This window comes from Pelecanus crispus, chromosome 10 (assembly GCF_030463565.1).
Source record: "Pelecanus crispus isolate bPelCri1 chromosome 10, bPelCri1.pri, whole genome shotgun sequence".
In the NCBI taxonomy this organism is placed as follows: domain Eukaryota; kingdom Metazoa; phylum Chordata; class Aves; order Pelecaniformes; family Pelecanidae; genus Pelecanus; species Pelecanus crispus.
The window spans coordinates 1,887,283-1,906,043 of NC_134652.1; the positions used below are offsets into that span (position 1 = coordinate 1,887,283).

General features: G+C 47.8%; 1 non-coding gene across 1 annotated transcript; it reads left to right on the forward strand.

The window, feature by feature from the left end:
* The first annotated feature begins 10,529 nt into the window (after positions 1–10,529).
* Positions 10,530–10,600, forward strand: TRNAG-CCC (transfer RNA glycine (anticodon CCC)). The gene has a single exon. It is a non-coding gene; the product is annotated as a tRNA-Gly (tRNA).
* Positions 10,601–18,761: the final 8,161 nt, after the last annotated feature.

The window sequence follows — 18,761 nt, forward strand, 5'->3', positions numbered from 1 at the left end:
GCTGCCCAATGCAATTGCTCCCCACCCGCCGAGCGATGCCCAGCCAGTTCCCAGCAGCGATCGCTGCTCCCCGGCCAACCCCCCCAGTTTCTATACTGCCCATGATGCCGTATGGGATGGAATGGCCCTTGGGGCAGTTGGGGTCAGCTCTCCTGGCTGTGCCCCCTCCCAGCTCCTTGTGCCCCTGGCAGAGCAGGGGAAGCTGGAAAGTCCTTGCCTGGCATAAGCAGCGCTGAGCAACAACTAAACCATCAGCGTGTTATCAGCGTTATTCTCCTCCTAAATCCAAACCACAGCACTGTGCCTGCTCCTGCGAAGAACATTAACTCTATCCCAGCCCAAACCAGGACATTTTCCAAAAGAATTGGGATAAGGGACTTCAGAGATCAGAAATCTTTTGACCACGTTTCCAGCAGCAGCACACGATGCTGTTCCCTGCCCCCAGCCACTTAAACCTCCTTAGCCAGAAAATTTCCCAGAGCTTCCCCCCTTCCTCTCACTGCAGGAAACCGGCCCCTGCAGAAGCAACCCATCAGGAGGTCCCTGCCAGGGGCCAGGGGCGATTTGTGCCACCGGAGGTGTGGGACGTGGGGCAGCCCCAGAGCCAGCATTTAATGACAGATTACTTTCTACTGTCGAGAAGCTCATCGTGCCTTACAAGGAAACAGAATTAGCTGAGTGAGGGAAACAAATGGGAGGCATTTTCATTTCAGTGCAAGGAGATCTTAAAAACTTGGGTGGGTGGTAGGAAAAAAAAAAAAAAAAAAAAAAAAAATCAGTGGTGTGTCTCATGAAATTTAGAGATTGAATTCAAAGGGAGAACTGCTCTGGTACATGTCCGAGTCAGCTCCTATCACCAGGGCTATTTGTTAGAACACAGAATATTTAGTGGAACAGGAGTTTCAGTCTCCTTGTAGCATTGCAAGTTTCATAGCAACAGTTTGTGTCCAAAAAAAGAGCAGTAAACTGACTTCAGACCAGGAGCAGCCATTAGGAGCACGAGGTTAGGTAGTAAAAGGCTTCAGTTTTTGCATGAAAAATATCTTTACCCACAAATTGAAGTTAATAACAATGCCAAAAGCAAGAACTAGGAAGTGGGGTTTTGCCTAAGTAAATTTACTATTCTTATTGTTTTTATTAAGATGTACTGCAAAAAATATAGTTCAATCTAAAATAGGATTTTCATTAAATTCTCTGTTTCAATTGTCTTTAATGTTTAGGGCTAAATTCAGCAAATAGCCAGTAAGTAGGGTTTTTTGTCCTGTTTAAAGCCATTAAATGCAGCTTCATAAATTCCACAGAAAGCTCTAGATTTTGCTTTCAGGTGAAAAGATAAAAGCTGTCGCCACACAATTACGTTCTGTCTGGGCGCGAAAGTCAGGAAGAGAGTGAAACCACGCAGGCTGCGGTGGAGAGGGACAGACAGCAGATGCCATCCTCATGCGAGATGCAGATGGCAAATTGCCCATGAGCTGGACTTCACTGGGTGGGATGCTTTCTACACTTTTAATATATTTCACAGAAAGGGTGGTCAAGCACTGGAACAGGCTGCCCAGAGAGGTGGGGGAGTCCCCAGCCCTGGAGGGGTTCAAAAAACGGGCAGAGGTGGCACCTGGGGACATGGATTAGTGGGCATGGGGGTGTTGGGGTGATGGTTGGGCTGATGATCTTAGAGTGCCTTTCCAACCTTAGTGATTCCTGGTTTTTGCTTTCATTAAAAATAATCCAGCCACCAGGACAAGAAACATGAAATTAATTATTACTCTACCCTGAATTGGTTTAGTGATGGACTTGGTAATGTTGGGTTAATGGTTGGACTGGATGATCTTAAAGGGCTTCTCCAACCTGAACGATTCTATGATTCCATATTTAAATTGGGCTTTTCATAAATTCTTCCCGCTATGCTTGTTTGGAGCATAATAATAATAGATTATTAAATAATAAATAATAAATAAATAATAAAAGAAATAAGACTTTGACTTTGCTTAACGAACAACGGTAGTGCCAGGTTTCAAAAATGCAAACAAAGCATCCTTTGCCTTCCCTGCCTGTTTTGACACAAGGAACAGCACAGGAGGGTGAAGCCAACTCCCAGCTCTCAAGGAGAGCAGTAAACTGGCCATGCCCTTCTCTCTTAATGGACTACATGTTAAAAAAAAAAAAAACACCAAACCACATTGCCTACAGCGTTCCTATATAGGAATGAAACAGAATTTGTAGGGCCTCATCAAGCAAAGGCAACACACACAGCCTAATCTCTGACTTCTTGCAATGGGTTTCCTGCTAAGCACCAAGGAAAACAACGTTTGTGTTCGTTTCCCTAGCACATTAAATGTGCAAGCTTGAAGGGCGCTTGTGACCCCAGAAGATACTGGGAGACCTCTGGGGTCTGTTATCAGTTGGCACAGATGACACACGGCTCCGACTCGCGCTGTAAATCGCAGCGGGAAGGTGGTGGCCAGCATCCAGGGCACAGAGCGGAGCAACGTGTCCCCACATTTTGAAAGGAGACTCTTTCCATAACAAACAGTAAGGTTACTGAATATCAAATTTTAATACTAGTTCTGTGGATAGAACATGCTTACTCCTAATTCTTCACCCATCAAAGCTCAGAGTAAGCTATGAGAAGATGCAGTGTTTTCCAGGATCATCCGTCAGCAGGCGGATGGTAGATCTGCACACAGATTCTGACAGATTTGGTAAAAATATTGGGGCTTGAAATGAATGGCACCGAGCATTCTGCAAGCGTGAAGTTTATTACAGGCCCTGTAATTTTCTGGGATATTGTATTTTCCTCTGGCTAGAGAAAGTCCTGGTACATGAAGCAATTTGGCCCCAGGAACATTAATTGTTTAACATCAGATTTTAATGAGCTTTCAGCATCACAAAGAGAAAAATTCTGCCCCTAGAAGAAATAACTTTCTATTTACGGGAAATACACATTGCCAGAAGAGAGCTCTGAAGACTGAAATCATATTTCCTTAAGCCAGTAATTTCCTGAACTTTATGAACACAGTGCACAAGAGGATTTGTGGTGGTGTCTGCTATTTCGGTTTTGTGGTTGGCCAAAGCACTGACATCTACCGCCCAAACGCAGAGACCCTCCATGCCAACGCGTCAGCCCTTCTCCTGCACAAGGTACAAACTGCCAGGCAGTGACACAGGCTCCAGCGCTGTAATTAGATCACAATTACTTTGTTGCATGTGCACCAAATTTTTTTTTTTTTTTTTTAAGTATTCCAAATAATCTAAAATCTGAATTAATTCCTGTGCTTCATCTGAACATCCTAGATACGGCTGCAGTGCTGTACGGATGAGCAAGCGCAGATGACACCACCAAATTTCAGCCAAGTGGTGGGTTAGTGAAATCCAGGTCTCTATTACTTAGGGGGAAACCAAACGATACAGAGCAACATCTTTTTGACTCGAGATATAAAGATACTAAAATACCAGCTTTCCAACTAAAAGCACTGAAAAGTCTAAGGTATTACAGAAATTACCATTGCCCACTGGGTCTATAGTACCTAAGTGTCTCATTAACTAGATACACTATCCGCAATTTCAGAAGAACAGATGAAATAAGCATCCTAGTAATGCACGACAGTGATTCTCTGTGTTTAAACCCCATGTTCCTATTTCACATTTTGCTTCTCCCAAATGCCTATTGTGTTTTATTTATGTTTTAAAAATTAAGGTGAAGGTTTCGCTAATGGGAAACCACATTTTTGCCTCCTGCGGCGTTAGTTTTCTATTTCCCTGTTCTACTTCAGAAAGCCATGTCCCAAAGTTCGCAGACGCACGCTCCCAGCTTACAGCACGCCGCTCAGCAGATGCTTCAACATGCAGATCCGGTTCTTCCCTGGGGCTGGGAAAAACTTTTCAGGTGAAGAACTTTCATTTGGCAAAAGTCATTTGGGGCAGGCAAACCTGTTTAAAAATTCAAATTAGATTTTCAAATGGTTCTTAGCTAAAGAATTTGAAAACATTTCCTGAAAGACTGAAATTTTAGTGCTTGTTCTCAAAGTGACTGGAAATGAATTCTGGATAACAGTTAAGTGAGAAAAAAAAAAGACGTCTTTTAAGACAAAACTTTTTTTGAAAGTTACCATTTCAGGGGATGAAATCGTGTTGCATTTGATGTGAAACTAATGAGTTCTGCTCAGTTATTTGGCTGTCCTCTTGGACAAAACCAAGAGCTTATTCACCAAGTTCTGTCTTTGCACCATCTTCACTGAACAGCTACATTATCGTAGCAAGGTGAGGACAAAAAAGTTGTCAGAAAGCTGGTAGATGCGTGTCATCCTATATGTTTACCCTAATGGCACAGCAACCATCGCAAGCCTAAAATAGCTTTGCAAGCCGCTCTCTCTGAGAAACGGAGACCTCTGCGCACAGCGCTGCTGCCGTGCTTTGCATTGGCACCTTCGAAACACTCCAAACGCAGACCAAAAAATTGCATTACGTGTTCATGCTCCCACCCTCAGGTAGACAGAGCACAGCGCCGGCACACCACCTAAAGTTACGTATTAGTTTTACATGAGTCCTGCACAGTTCAAAAGCAGGAATATTGCCAACATTTCTACTCAATTCTTTCAGCCACCTTCCATGTTTCAGGAGTTTCAGGTGGGACTTTCCAAAGCACTACACTCATGATCCCAAATTCCTTGCTAAGCAGTGAAGGAGCTTTTGTCACGCTCTAAACTTACAATATGTTTCAGATGGAGAAGTAATTCATCTGTTGAACTAAGAGACATTACAGTAAACCTTCCCCATCCACAAGCCAACTTCTCTTTTGTTGTACTTTAAATACTTGAAGCAATTAAATCAAAATAAGGCATTTCATAAAATAAAGGAACATTATTATCAAATATATTGGATATTTGAAAGCAAACAGTGATCTACCAGTTTGTGAACTTCAGTGATTTCAGCAGCACTTTGTCACGCTCCTTATGACTAAGATAAATTGGGGCTTCCATCTCTCTGCGTAGCCTCCATGCACACGCTCCCGTCCTTGGTCCTCTTTTCCTTTCCCTGTATCCATCATGTCACAAAAAGGCTTTCTACATTTCCATTTCCAAAGCATTTTAACAGGGAACAGCAGCCCTTGTTTGTCCATTTTATTCTAAGTCACTTCCCCCCTTCACAAGTTTTCTTGTAAGGAATCTCCGCACCCCTTCTTGCCCCAATGCAGACGACTAACAGTTCCAGGAAAACCCATGTAGTTTTAGTCACAAGAGATATGAACCGATTAATGGGCGCTATTTCTTCAGTTCCTCTGCACCCTTAACAAATTAGCAGGATTTTCTATGATACCAGAACTAAGCAAAAACCCTGGACAAGTAACGCGAGCTGGTACAGCATGTGAAAAGCTGGAAATTAAAGAAGAGGCAGAAGAACACTCTGAAATTCTACATGTATAACTTAACCCAGCCAAGAAAACAGTACAACGCAACCCCCCGGATGGAAGCAAGCCCTACACAGTATTTCATCCTGTGAATGCAGTCGACACCGCAGATGAGGTTTCAGACACAAGGTCGCTGCCAGCTTGTATTCCCTTTTATCTCCTCGCAGCCCAAGCACAAGCGAGAAGACAAACCTAGGAGACCGGCTGCATGGAGCACACGGGTGGTTTCTTACTGAATAAAAGGTAGGAAAGACCGCGGTCTTTTGGTCATTCTGATAACACGTTGATTTACAGGTAGAACATGAAACGTTAATTATCTCGACTTAGGTTTCTTGCTTTGCTGAGACAGACTCAGCGACAGCCGAGACACGAGCTGTGGGGTCCCTTCGTTCTGTGTTGGCCACGACAGACTCCCCATCCATCAGCCATCAAGACCAGGGACAGAAAGCTCATCATTCCCATGGGATTTCTCCGTTTCCCCTGCTTAAATTAAAATCAAGGCGGTCAGAAGCCAGGAGATACTTTTAAATATGGACATTCAGAATGAGAACACGTGAGAAGCTGACTTCTAGGATCACACGGTATCTTCACATCCACAAATTTCCCATCCATGCTTTAAAAGCAGTACCTTGCCAGCACATCCAGAATGCAGAATTCTCAAACGATACCCCAAAACCAGCAACAACGGCGATCTGCACCTCCTTTGCTTGTTGGGAGCCTTTCACAGGGCAAAAAGAAGTAATCTAAAGGAGAACTGGGAGGTATGACCTGTTGATGTACTCCAAAGGCATTTGATAAAGTTCCTACCTAGCTAGAGGCTGCAGAAGAAACCCAGTTACCACCGGGTGAACGATAAAGTCTTGTCATGGATTAAAACAAGTTAAGAGATAGGAAAGAGAATAGAAATAAATGGCCAATTCTCAGCATGGAGAAAGGTTAATAGTGTAGTGCCCTAGGGCTCAGTCTTCGGGCTGGTGTTTTTCAATATATTCATTAACAGCCTGTGAGAGGTGGTGAATAGCAAGGCAGCAAGAGCGCCTGACAAAATTGTTTTAGGTCAGTCGCAAGGCGGGGAGGCTGGGAAGGAGCAACCACCAGTGCACAAACACACACTGAGCAACCCAGGCTCCACTCCCCAAATGCAGTGGTGGGAAAATGGCACGGAGACAGAGCGCCTGGTATTGCCAGGTAGTTGTAAACACGCAAGAAAAGCAGCCAACGGTCCTGTAAGAACTCACCTAACGCTGTATCTGATACAATGCCATGTATCTGCTAAGGTCCAGGAATAATCAAAATGGACATTGTAAAAAAAAAAAAACCCTCTAGAGACACAAAAAGCATTATACAAAACGTCTCCCCAGCCTATGACCGTTCAGAGTTTTTTTAAAAAAGATGACAAAATAAAGCTAGCAGAATCAAAACTATTTCGGAATATCACAAAATCCTTAGAATAGTCCAAGATTAGTGCATCATCCCTTCCACAGCTCTCTGACCTTTTGGCCCACTTGGTGCTCTCTGGTTCCCGCAAGCGTCTTGCAGCGTATCCAAAAGCTGTCCTTGGAAATCACCTACATTTCCAGCATTTAGAGCACATGGCATTTTCTCCTTTATCTGCATTAGCAACACCACTCTGATTAAATAAAGGCAGAACGTTATTCATAAGCATAGAAAGCGCAAGGAACGTTTGATGACAAAGACTAGAGCTTGACCTGAGCTTCACCGCTGCTCACCAAGCCTTACCTCAAGGGAAGAAGCCACCTCCCAGGTGGGAACAAAAACACCCTAAGAAACTAGTGGGAACTGGTGCAACTATGGGAACTTACCCAGCGAGGTGGTTTGCAGCAAGAGCCTCTTGGGCACTGGGGGCAGAGGAGATCAGTTCCTCCTCAATAAATCTTCATTCCTAAGAAAAAAGCATTGCAAAAAAGCACGTGAGCATGTGGCCAGACCAACGAACTATTATTATTAATACCCAGAGGGTGACTGATCTCTTCAAAACACTTGCATGCTCACCTTCAAAATATTATCAGTCCCTCAGTACGCATAGGAGGAAGAAAACTTGATCGTAGCAGATAAGAAAGAGCATGCCATGGATTTTGTTGGGAAGAAGGTGCCTGAAGAAAGGAGCCATGTATCCAAATACACACAAGTTAAAAGCCAAGCAGCTCACAAGTCAGTGCTTTCCAGAGATGTCCAAGCAGGTTGTGAATAAGCCAGTGCAGGGTCCTGGGCGTCAGGCAGCCAGGTCTGTGCTTTACCCTTACAGTAACGCCGCTCCATTTCCACAGCACCCTGGCTGGGGTTTCCCACGCCCCGGCACGCATCCCCGCGCCCTGAAGTGACGGTAAGCGACTGCTGCCTCGGACCGACAGCCCGGCCCCCGGGACAACGAGGCATTTCAAGCCAAGATGCCCCAAATGACAAATTAAGACGCCTCAAGGAACTCCCCGGCTCGTAGATGGCTTAAACATGCTCGCTGCAGCCCCAGGTGAGAACGGCCAGGCATCAGCGCTACGACTATTGCCTTGCTCCCCCTGCATGGTGCACTGGAGCGTTATCAGCATCAAGATGGAGACAGCAACGCTTCCGTCATTAACAACACGCCCCATATCACTACCAGAATCACGGGTAACTTTTTAATAGAAAGATAAATTTTATGAGCGGGCCCTACTAACACCTCTTTACTTTGCTCCACGGCACACCGACACGCGGCCGCAGGAGAAAGCGATAGCAATTTAGGGGAGAGAGGATGAACGTCAGCTTTGACAGATTACGTTTTCAATTGGTTGTAGTAATCCTTTAAAAGGCCACTGCCAAACTCTGAGCAGCACAAGAAAGTCATGCTCACTTGAAAGTTAAGGGAAAGCTACTTAATAAAAGGGGCTTGCGTATCTGATGACTTATCCCATGCCATGCAAACTTAGAAGGGCGCAGGTTAATTCAGGTGGTTTAGGAGAAATATCACTGTTCTGAATTACTTACAGAAATTCACTGGGAATTTAACACCCTGTTAGTACCGCATTTAATTTAGAAGACAAAATATTACACTGCAGATGATTGTGGTGTTGTTTTCAACTCATTCGTGTCACTTTACCGGATTAAATCCATCAACCAAAACCTTATAAAGTCTTTTTCGGTTGGTTGGTGAGCAGGGGGATTATAGGCAGTGATTATTTCTCACTGAAAAGAGACTATCAGCCCACTTCATAGACTGACTGGAAAGCCAACGGCATCCTCCCCTGTTCCTTCCCTTACCGCAATAATGCGATTAAACTCGTGTCCTACGCGGTGCGTGAGCAAGGCATGTGAAGGTAGGGAAGAACTTTAATTCTAAACTTGTCTACATTTTCCTGTTTCTAAAATATTAAGAAGCGTACGCCTATTTGCTTAAACACAAGAATTTTAAAAGTATGTCCTTACATGTAGGAGTATGCAAGTTTTAATTATCTTCCCATTTTTCCACTAAAGAGGCTGTAACGAAGCGATTCTAGTAAATTCACTGGGAACTATTCAGCTGAGCACACAATTAAAGCAGTACGCATAAATATTTGCAGAACTAGGCCATTAACCCATCGAGGATCCTTTTCTGCATGGTTTGAAAACTGTTGGCAATCCTTTGGTTGAGAGGATCTACCCTTTGCGTGGCATCGTGCGGGCCTCTGTGAGAGCTCTCTACAAGAATTTCTCTTGCAGTTATCATTCTCAGTACAAACATATGTAATTTGCCCTGTGTTTGGTTTATATTTGCATTTTCTCAGTATCCTATAGTCATTCTGGATGTCAGCAAGATGTACCGGTTGTTTATATGCAGTCTAAAATTTGCAAAGAATAATTAAGATGACAGAGTTCGTTTCACAACAATGTTGCAATTTCATCTTCTTGGAAACTGGTATTCTGTAATCTACTCTCCTGGTTGCTTTCAGAGGCTGCGTATGTGCACAGAATGCCGACGCTGCTCTGATTCTGTAAGAGCAACACTGGAAAGAGCTCCCCAACGCAACCACCACCACCGCTGGCGTCATTTAGAAAGGTCAGCAGCCGGCACCCTAGAGCACTACCACCAAAACCATAAGACAAAATAATAATCAGCTTATTAAGAAAGTGTCAAAACTCATCATATTTTGAACAATTTTCCTAAGATAGATAGACGCATGTGGTTGTAGAAAGCCAGATGTTTGAAGGACAGGAACAATTCCATGTATATCTAGATGCAGGCACACATTCTCAAAGCCACAAACATAACCCTTCCTCTACGCATACTTCAAGAACTACTTTAAAAAATTATGCGTAGGTAATCTTTAATGTTATAATCACTCTAATTCTTAGTTCTGATGTAGTTTTCATGCAAAGGGAAACACTGCTTGATTTTTGCCCTCTGCAGGTGTAAGAAAGAATTTCCCACCGTGTTTTTCCCATTAAATGGCATCCTTATTGCCAGCGCTGCTTGCATGAACACATTTTACAAGACACTGCTGGAAGTGAAGAACGCTGCTCTGCACTCTTCAAACTCCTCTGCCTCTCCAGTGCACAGAAGGCTCCATCTAGTGTTACACACGTACAATCCCAGGGAAAAGGAAAAGGGGGGGAAAAAAGCCAGTTGATAATAATTGCTATAGAATTTTAAGTTGTCCTAGCAAAATAACTGGGCTTTCCTGCCCGTGCTTTCCCATGCTTGCTTTGCTGCCCACCTGGAGGCTTAGAGTCCAGGCTGAAAAGCAGTGAAACCAAGCAAGAATATGGAGCAGACTTCACTACACAGAGCTCTTCAGTCCCCCGTCGAAATGCCTCACACACGTACAAACAATCACATTTAATAATACAATAACGGGAAAGGAGCTAGAATTCATACCAAGCGGGAACGGTGCCAGGAATCGGCTTTTCACCCGTTTTTGGCAGAACGGCCACGCTGTTGCTGCTCTCTCGCATCACATATTAGGAGTTCCCCCTTCACCCAGCGGCCACAGGGGTGTTAAGGATCACAGGTCTCCATCCATAACAGTGGATATCGTACCTTCAGCCTGGACATCACATTGTGGATAAAACGCAACGCAGCATCTCCAGCCCAAACCAAACCAGCTGAGGACCGGCTCTTCCATCCCGGCCCCCATGCAATGCCACAGCCGAGGCGCCGCTGGTGTAGTGGTATCATGCAAGATTCCCATTCTTGCGACCCGGGTTCGATTCCCGGGCGGCGCAGAAGTCCTCCTTTCTGACAGCCAACGCGGCTTCTCCGGGGCCAAGTCCTGCCTGACCAACCTGGTGGCTTTCTATGAAGGAGTGGCTGTGTTAGCAGGTCAGGGAAAAGCGATGGATGCCATCTATTTGGGCTTCTGTAAAGCATTCCACACAGTCCTCCACAACATCCTTTTCTCTAAATTGGGGAGATACGGATTCGACGGGTGGACTGTTTGGTGGATAAGGAATTGGCTGGGTGGTCACACTCAAAGAGTTGCGGTCAACGGCTCGATGTCCAAATGGAAACCCGTGACAAGTGGAGTCCCTCAGGGGTCTGTACTGGGACCAGTGTTGTTTAATATCTTCATCATGACATAGACAGCGCGATCGAGGGCACCCTCAGCAAGTTTGCAGATGACACCAAGCTGAGTGGTGCGGTTGACACGCCAGAAGGACGAGATGTCATCCAGAGGGACCTGGGCAAGCTGGAGAGGTGGGGCTGTGTGACCCTCATGAGGTGCAACAAGGCCAAGGGCAAGGTGCTGCACCTGGGACGGGGCAGCCCCCGGTATCAGCACAGGCTGGGGGATGGAGGGATGGAGAGCAGCCCTGAGGAGAAGGACTTGGGGGTGCTGGGGGTGAAAAGCCGGACATGAGGCGGCAATGTGCGCTGGCAGCCCAGAAAGCCAACCCCATCCTGGGCTGCATCCCCAGCAGCGTGGGCAGCGGGGCGAGGGAGGGGATTCTGCCCCTCTGCCCCGCTCTGGGCAGACCCCCCCTGCAGCCCTGCGCCCAGCTTGGGGCCCTCAGCACAAGGACACGGATTTAAACTACAGAAGAATAGATTCAGACTGGCCATAAGAAAGAAATGTTTTACAGTGAGGGCGGTGAGGCACTGGAAGGGGTTGCCCAGAGAGGCGGTGGAGGCCCCATCCCCAGAACCATCCCAGGCCAGGCTGGACGGGGCTCTGAGCACCCTGGGCTGGTTAAAGCTGTCCCTGGCACTGCAGGGGCTGGGCTGGGTGGGCTCTGAAGGGCCCTGCCCACCCAAACCATTCCATGGTTCCATGGTTCTAATTCTGTTACCATCACTTAATTACACTGAAAGTTGTGCCGTAACCAGCAGTGGTTTGGAATACAAGAGCAGTCTGCACAAAAGCAAGTTCTCGGAGCACCGTGCTGGCAGGCAGACCGGCATCCCAAAAAGCACGGGCCAGGGTTAAGCCAGCTCAGCTGACGGACCGTCCCAGGCGCTGAGCGGGCAGAAGTGCCAGACTGATTCTGCTGGGCACCTGAACATCTCTCGGCTCATTTAAGGGTTTCAGTCTTCATGACAGCTTCAGCCAGCCTAACGTTTGCATTCTTCATTTCTGCCAAATCTTCCGAGCTGCAAGGAAACCTTGCCTGCCTGTCCTTCCTCGGGAGGCACGCGTGACACTGCCGGGCTCTCAGGGCCACTCCATCAGCTGTGACCCCGCTTCCACGCGGGCTGGCGTCACCCCTCGCCCGGGCCATGCGTGGGGTCTGGGAACCCCCTCTTCAGGAGGCTCAGCAGGGGCCCCCCGTTCCCCCCACCACCTCGGTTTCCATTGCATCTGCTCCCCGGCCCCCCAGCCACGCAGCTCTCTGCCCTGGCCCTGGGGACGTCCTTTCTGTCCCCCTCGGCCCCAGCTTTCCCCGCTTGCCTCCCTCCGTACCCCACCACGCGCTGCCGCTTCATGTGCCACCCCCCAAGCTAGGACTGCCCCATTGATCACTGACATCTTCCTTTCCAATACAACCGGGCATCGCGCAGTGCTCCCCAAGAACAGCCAGTTGGGGGATTTACCAGCAACCGTGGGTCTCATTGCTATTACTACCCAACATGTAAGCTTAAAAAAAAAAAGCTGAAGAGTCCAAGTTTGCCTTTGTAAACAGCTACCTACAATTTTAGCTTTAAACTTTAAAAAAAAAAAAAGAAAAAAAACAATACAGCAACATGCGAGAGAGCTCGCTGCGAACCTGCTAGCCACAGCGGGTGAGCCGCAGAGCTACGAACTCATGAGCACCGGTGGCCACCAGCTCCTGGGCAATGAGGACCCGCGAGCCATGCTGCAGGAACCCAGCACTGGGGCAGGGTCTGGAGCACAGGGCTGGTGGGGAGCGGCTGAGGGAGCTGGGGGTGTTCAGCCTGGAGAAGAGGAGGCTGAGGGGAGACCTGATCGCTCTGCAGCTCCTGGCAGGAGGGGGCAGGGAGGGGGGTGTTGGGCTCCTCTCCCAAGTAACAGACGATAAGACAAGAGGAAATGGCCTCAAGTTGTGCCAAGGAAGGTTTGAATTGGGTATTGGGAAAAATTTCTTCACCAAAAGGGTTGTCAAGCCCTGGGAGAGGCTGCCCAGGGAAGTGGTGGAGTCCCCATCCCTGGGGGTATTTAGAAGATGTGCAGATGTGGCGCTTAGGGACATGGTTCAGTGGTGGACTTGGTAGTGTTAGGTTTATGGTTGAACTCGATGATTCTGAAGGCCTTTTCCAACCTAAACAATTCTATGATTCTATCACGCTGCACTTTGTTCTCTTCCCCCCACACCACCCTCCCCGGCCATGGAGGTCCCACCGATCTGGGACCCTGCTGCAGCCCCGACAGGGCCCGCTCTGCACCCCTCCATGGGCACTGCTGCTGGCGCTCTCGTAGCAGAACACTTTAGGGTTGGGTTGGTTTTTGGTTTTTTTTGGTTTTTTTTTTTTTTTTACCCAAAGCCCGTGCTTTTCAATACACTGACCATGATGCTCAGCCTCTGCACTCGCAGCTCCAGATTCACCTTTACAGTGTGGCCTTACTAGACATGGACAAGGTGGTTTTCCTTCCAGAGCACCAAGGACACACATCAACGTGCATTACATTTAACCACTCACCATTGTACAAGTTTTAACTGTTCTTCTCCAGATGATTACGCTGCAGAAGAACGTGCTGACTGAAGGTGCACCCTCCATCAGGTCTCAAAACCAGCAATGCGCGGCAGTGGCTTCCATAGATTTTGTCTTCAAGGTAAACCTTGACTGTTGCTAAAAATAACACAGCAAGCTTAATTCTAAAGTAGGCACGGCACTGGCAAGGAAAGGCTCTGTACTGCCGTAGCCTCTATTCAATGAAATGACTTGGTAGAGGCAAAAGTTGGTGGCTTTTTTTGAAAACTCATCTCAAGAAACTGTCTAGAGCCTGTGGAATTTGTCGCACTTATCACGGACACGGGAGCACACGGGAAGGGACCAGCGCTGAGGTGATGATGAACCCAGCCTTTCTGCAGCCCCCCAGGGCCAGCCCATGCCCCGCCCTCACACCTCGCTGGGTCGGCTTTACCGTGTGTGCCGCTGCGAGCCAGAGCCGGGGACTTGGGCACAGCCCACCTGAGGGGCGGCTGACCACACAACCAGACCCACCGCTGCCTCACCTCACGTTCAGGGCTCCTGCAGGTCATGGAGGAAGCATCTTCCCTCAGAAACACATTTTTCTTTCATGGAGGAGAACCTGACCAGTTAGAACTGGTCAACCTGTACCCTTTCAACATGTGAACTCAGGCTGCACCTTCCTCCTCCAATTTTACAGGATGTCTTTGTAGATTTGAAGGGAAGAGGCTGCAAGTCTCTGAACCATCCTTCCCCCTTCCTTCACATCTTCTGAGGAAGACAGGCACTTACATAGATCTCAATTTAAGATAGGAAAATAAGATGGGAAATGGGTCAGCGGGAGAAGCATTTTGAGAGTAAAAGGCTACGAAGCACAGCAACCTGCTTACCTGCTCCGATGAACCATGAACTGTGTCCTACCAGCCTCTGCTCATCTCTGATCACGAGTGCTAGCAACACCTTCACCTCTCGCTTGCACCTCACTTTTGCCCAAGACTGCCGAGACCAGAGCAACCAGCCAAATCAAAGCTTGTTCTGCATCTCGGCCACGTGTGCCAAGGCCCGGGAGCCCACCTGAACCCGGGCTGCCCAGGCACACCGAGGCGCCGGGCACTCGAAGAGCCCTTGTAGGGACAGTGCCTGGTGGGACCCAACGTGAGGGGGCACTGCCAGCCTTTCTTTCAATGAGCCCAAGGCAGAATTGCACACGCTGGATGTCATCCCTCCCTGTTTAGGCTTTCAGGAAACTAGAAGCTCAGCTGAAGCTCGGAGTCCCACCAAGGCATCGGTCCTGTTACACCCAAGGTCTTCAGCACATGCAGAAAGGGGAGGTCTTTTTCTCCAGTACACACCAGGAACCCCCTTATTCAAGTTTTTAAACATTTCTGTACACAAGCAATAATGTCAGGGGAAATACGACTGCTGGTGTGGCTGGGCATAAACAGTTTTGTACAGGTGTCATGGGTTAGCCCCAGCCCCAGCTCAGCACCACGCAGCCATCGCTCACTGCCCCTGCCCCCATGGGATGGGGGAGAGAATCGGAGGAGTGAGAGTGAGAAACACTCCTGGGCTGACATAAGAACAGTTTAATAGTTGAAATAAAATAAAGTAAAATAATAATAACAATATAATAATGATAATAACAATAACAATATCCAAAGCAAGTGCTGCCCAATGCAGTTGCTCCCCACCCGCCGACCGATGCCCAGCCAGTTCCCAGCAGCGATCGCTGCTCCCCGGCCAACCCCCCCAGTTTCTATACTGCCCATGACGCCGTATGGGATGGAATGGCCCTTGGGGCAGTTGGGGTCAGCTCTCCTGGCTGTGCCCCCTCCCAGCTCCTTGTGCCCCTGGCAGAGCAGGGGAAGCTGGAAAGTCCTTGCCTGGCATAAGCAGCACTGAGCAACAACTAAACCATCAGCATGTTATCAGCGTTATTCTCCTCCTAAATCCAAACCACAGCACTGTGCCTGCTCCTGGGAAGAACATTAACTCTATCCCAGCCCAAACCAGGACAACAGGGCGAAATACTTCACACCCGCACAGATCACAGCGACAGAGAACACTAAAATCACAACTACAGCGCGACAGAGAACAGTAAACGCTTGCCATGTGGCCGAAGGACTTACAGACCCTGAATCAACAGTGCGATGCAAGTTCTCCTGCGACGGAGGAGCTAAGGACTGCACCAACATCTGTCTCCTCTCCGCTGAATTTTATTAGCCCACTCCCACATGTTTGCCTGGCTTGGGAAGGGACTCTGCCCCCCGAGCACACACATCAGCGCAGAGCAGGTAAACATGGGCAGGAGAAGACCGCGACTTCCCCTGAGCGAAGCTGCACAGCACTCACGACGCTCTTCACTCCTGCTGCGGCAGAGCGGGATGCACTCGCTTCGGGAAGATGAGGGAAGTCACGGTCAGGCATGAGCCAAAACCAGGCTCCTTAGACCCATGTTCATCGATTGCTTTTGGGGAGCTCGACAGTCTCATCTGAATCAGCTGCCTGGAACCACAGCTTGAAGGAAAAAACCAAAAAAAGTCACTGCTTTCCTCGCCTCAGCGCTATGGAATAAGACACTGTATCTTGGTGACGACTTTCCGAGAAATACTTCCGTAATTAAAATCGTTAACCACATCAAATTTCTCCTTGGACTGTCAGAAGCCTTTAACCAATGTTCACATATTGCCAGATTAATTTTTAATTTAAAAACGATACTGCATTACCTCTCTCAGCTCTGCGGCACTCGGCTTTAAAAACCAGAATACTTCATAGTGTTTCCAAAGTATTTCTTACTCAGGCACAGCGGTGACAGGCGGGTGGCAGTTACCTGGTTAGGCAAAATTATTCAATATCATTAAAACCATACAGCAGCTCATCACTGCAGGACTCTCATTTTGGCCACTCGGAGGGAGCCGTAGGTGCTGTTCTGCGCTCCGTTCACTGCACTTTTCACTATCCGCTAGCACTCCACTACCATCATTCAAAAGCAGAGACTAATGACAGGACAGACCTCTGCGTGTCACCTAGCCCAACCTGTTGCTAAAAGCAGCTCAGATCAGGTCAGGTTGCTCCGAGATTAGTTAGTTGAGTCCTGAACACCTCCAAGGATGGAGAGCCCCAACCTCTCAAGGCAACCTGTTCCTATTTGGCCATCTTCATGGTTAATTTTTTTTTTTCCTTATACCCTAAAATATAGGAAAAAAGAATCTAATTGAAATCTTGGGACAAGCAAGGAAAAGAAAGCAAAAGAAAAATACAAACAAGCAGAATATAAGTCACATTACATTCATTGCACACAAACACCGATGTGAAATACCTCTCCACCAGTAAGAAGTGACATGCCACCTTGCAGCAGCCAAAAAAGCTCAAGCCCGCACTTACCTCCTCCCCTGGCAGGCTGTAGCTCCGACACTTCATGGCCTTTTTCCCCTTCTGTGCAAAACACACATTTTTTCCTTGGATGTCTCCCAGCGACCCCAGGCCTCCCCACATTCAACTTCAGAGGTCTGGGAACACCACCTAACAGCACTGCCCAAGTCATTCTAATTTACAGAAAGAGTTAAGGAAGTCAGTCTGTGCTTTTCCATTAGCAGGAAAGAGGAGCAACTTTGGGAAGAGCACCAAGAAAACGTATTTGTAGAGGGCAACGTGCGTGTGTGAGCGTGCATACAGAAAGCTGAAATAAGAACCAGCATCTGCGCTGGTTACAGGTATCCACCACGTAACTTCCACCAGCACTTATCATCCCTTGCCTACTTCATCCCTCGATGAATTTACCGACCTCATCTTCATCTCTTTACGAGAACTGGCTGGGTATCGGTCTGCGGGTGGGGAGCAATTGCATTGTGCAGCACTTGCTTTGGATATTATTATTATTATTATATTGTTACTATTATCACTACTATTTTACTTTATTTCAATTCTTAAACTGTTCTTATCTCAGCCCAGGAGTGTTTCTCACTCTCACTCCTCCGATTCTCTCCCCCATCCCACTGGGGCAGGGGCAGCGAGCGAGCGGCCGCGTGGTGCTGAGCTGCTGCCTGGGGCTGAACCACGACAGTTGGTAAACTACGCGCCCACTGTGTCTCTTCCGTTCCATATAAAGCCAAACCATTTTTCCTCCCCCCCAGTAGCAGCAGTCTATTCCAGAGGCAGAGGCACCACGTATTCCTACAGAAGGGCGAGAGTTATCCCTGCAAGGCAGCAGCAGCATACAAGGCACGCTCCCTAGCAGTCCCTGGAATTAAGGTTGTGGCCATATGGCTGAAATCATTTCCAAGCATGTTTTATGTAGTTGCAGATTTCCCAGCTCGCTCCCGTTGAGCCGGGAGGGGACGGCAGGCCAGCCCCGCTTGTGCAGTGTTCGCTCTCCTGCCACAGAGAGGCAGCCTCCACCCACGCATCCTTCCCTTTGCCGAGGCAGCTCCGAGCTCACAGCTCCGCAGCTCCTTAGACACAAACCAGCCCTAACCAAGATTACAGCTACGGGACAGCAAAGCCCATCTACAAACTCAGTACAAATTCTTAAGCGACACAGCCGCAGGGGCGTACCTACACCGCGCCGCAGCGCGAGCCCTGTGCAGAAGCAGGCCACTTGCAAAAGCATTTTACCAGCGTGAAATTCAGATGCGTCGCCCCGTTCACACCCTTCAACTGCTGGAGGTTGGTGTTGCAAGCTGCCACGTTAACGCCCCGGTCTGCAGGGGCCTCCCCGTGTTGCGTGGGCATCCCCCCCCAAGCAGCGCAAACCCAGCGCAGGCTCCGCTCACGGCCAGAGCGTGGGGGCTGAACCCGCAGACAAACCGCTTTTAAAAGTGCTTGCTCCCAGACAGTCTGGTTTTGTCCAAAGAAACACCACAGTGCCATTTTAACTTACACGGAGTGGGTTTACAATGAATTCTGACAAAAGAATGAGTACTAACGATACCAAGCATTGCTAATTACCAAAGCTGGAGACCCTCAGGTGGGCACCATGAAAAGTTAAGAGAACAGTCACCAGACATGAACAGCAGCACAGTAGTTTCACTTCAAGAATAAATTCCGTACTGGTGTTAAGAAGTGTAGCACTGGAATATATGGAATGTAAAAATACATAAATTGTTAGAGAAAGAACCGTTATTCACTGGTGGTCTTCTGCACTTCTATAAATATATTAGCAGGACTCTATAAAACTCCATAAATTCCACTATAGTGAGTTTTGAAGGAAAACCATTGCAGAAGAAATAGCATTTTGTATTTAATCTTGTTTTAATTAAAGCTTCTAATTCCTAATTTGACCACAGGGATGTTACTTTT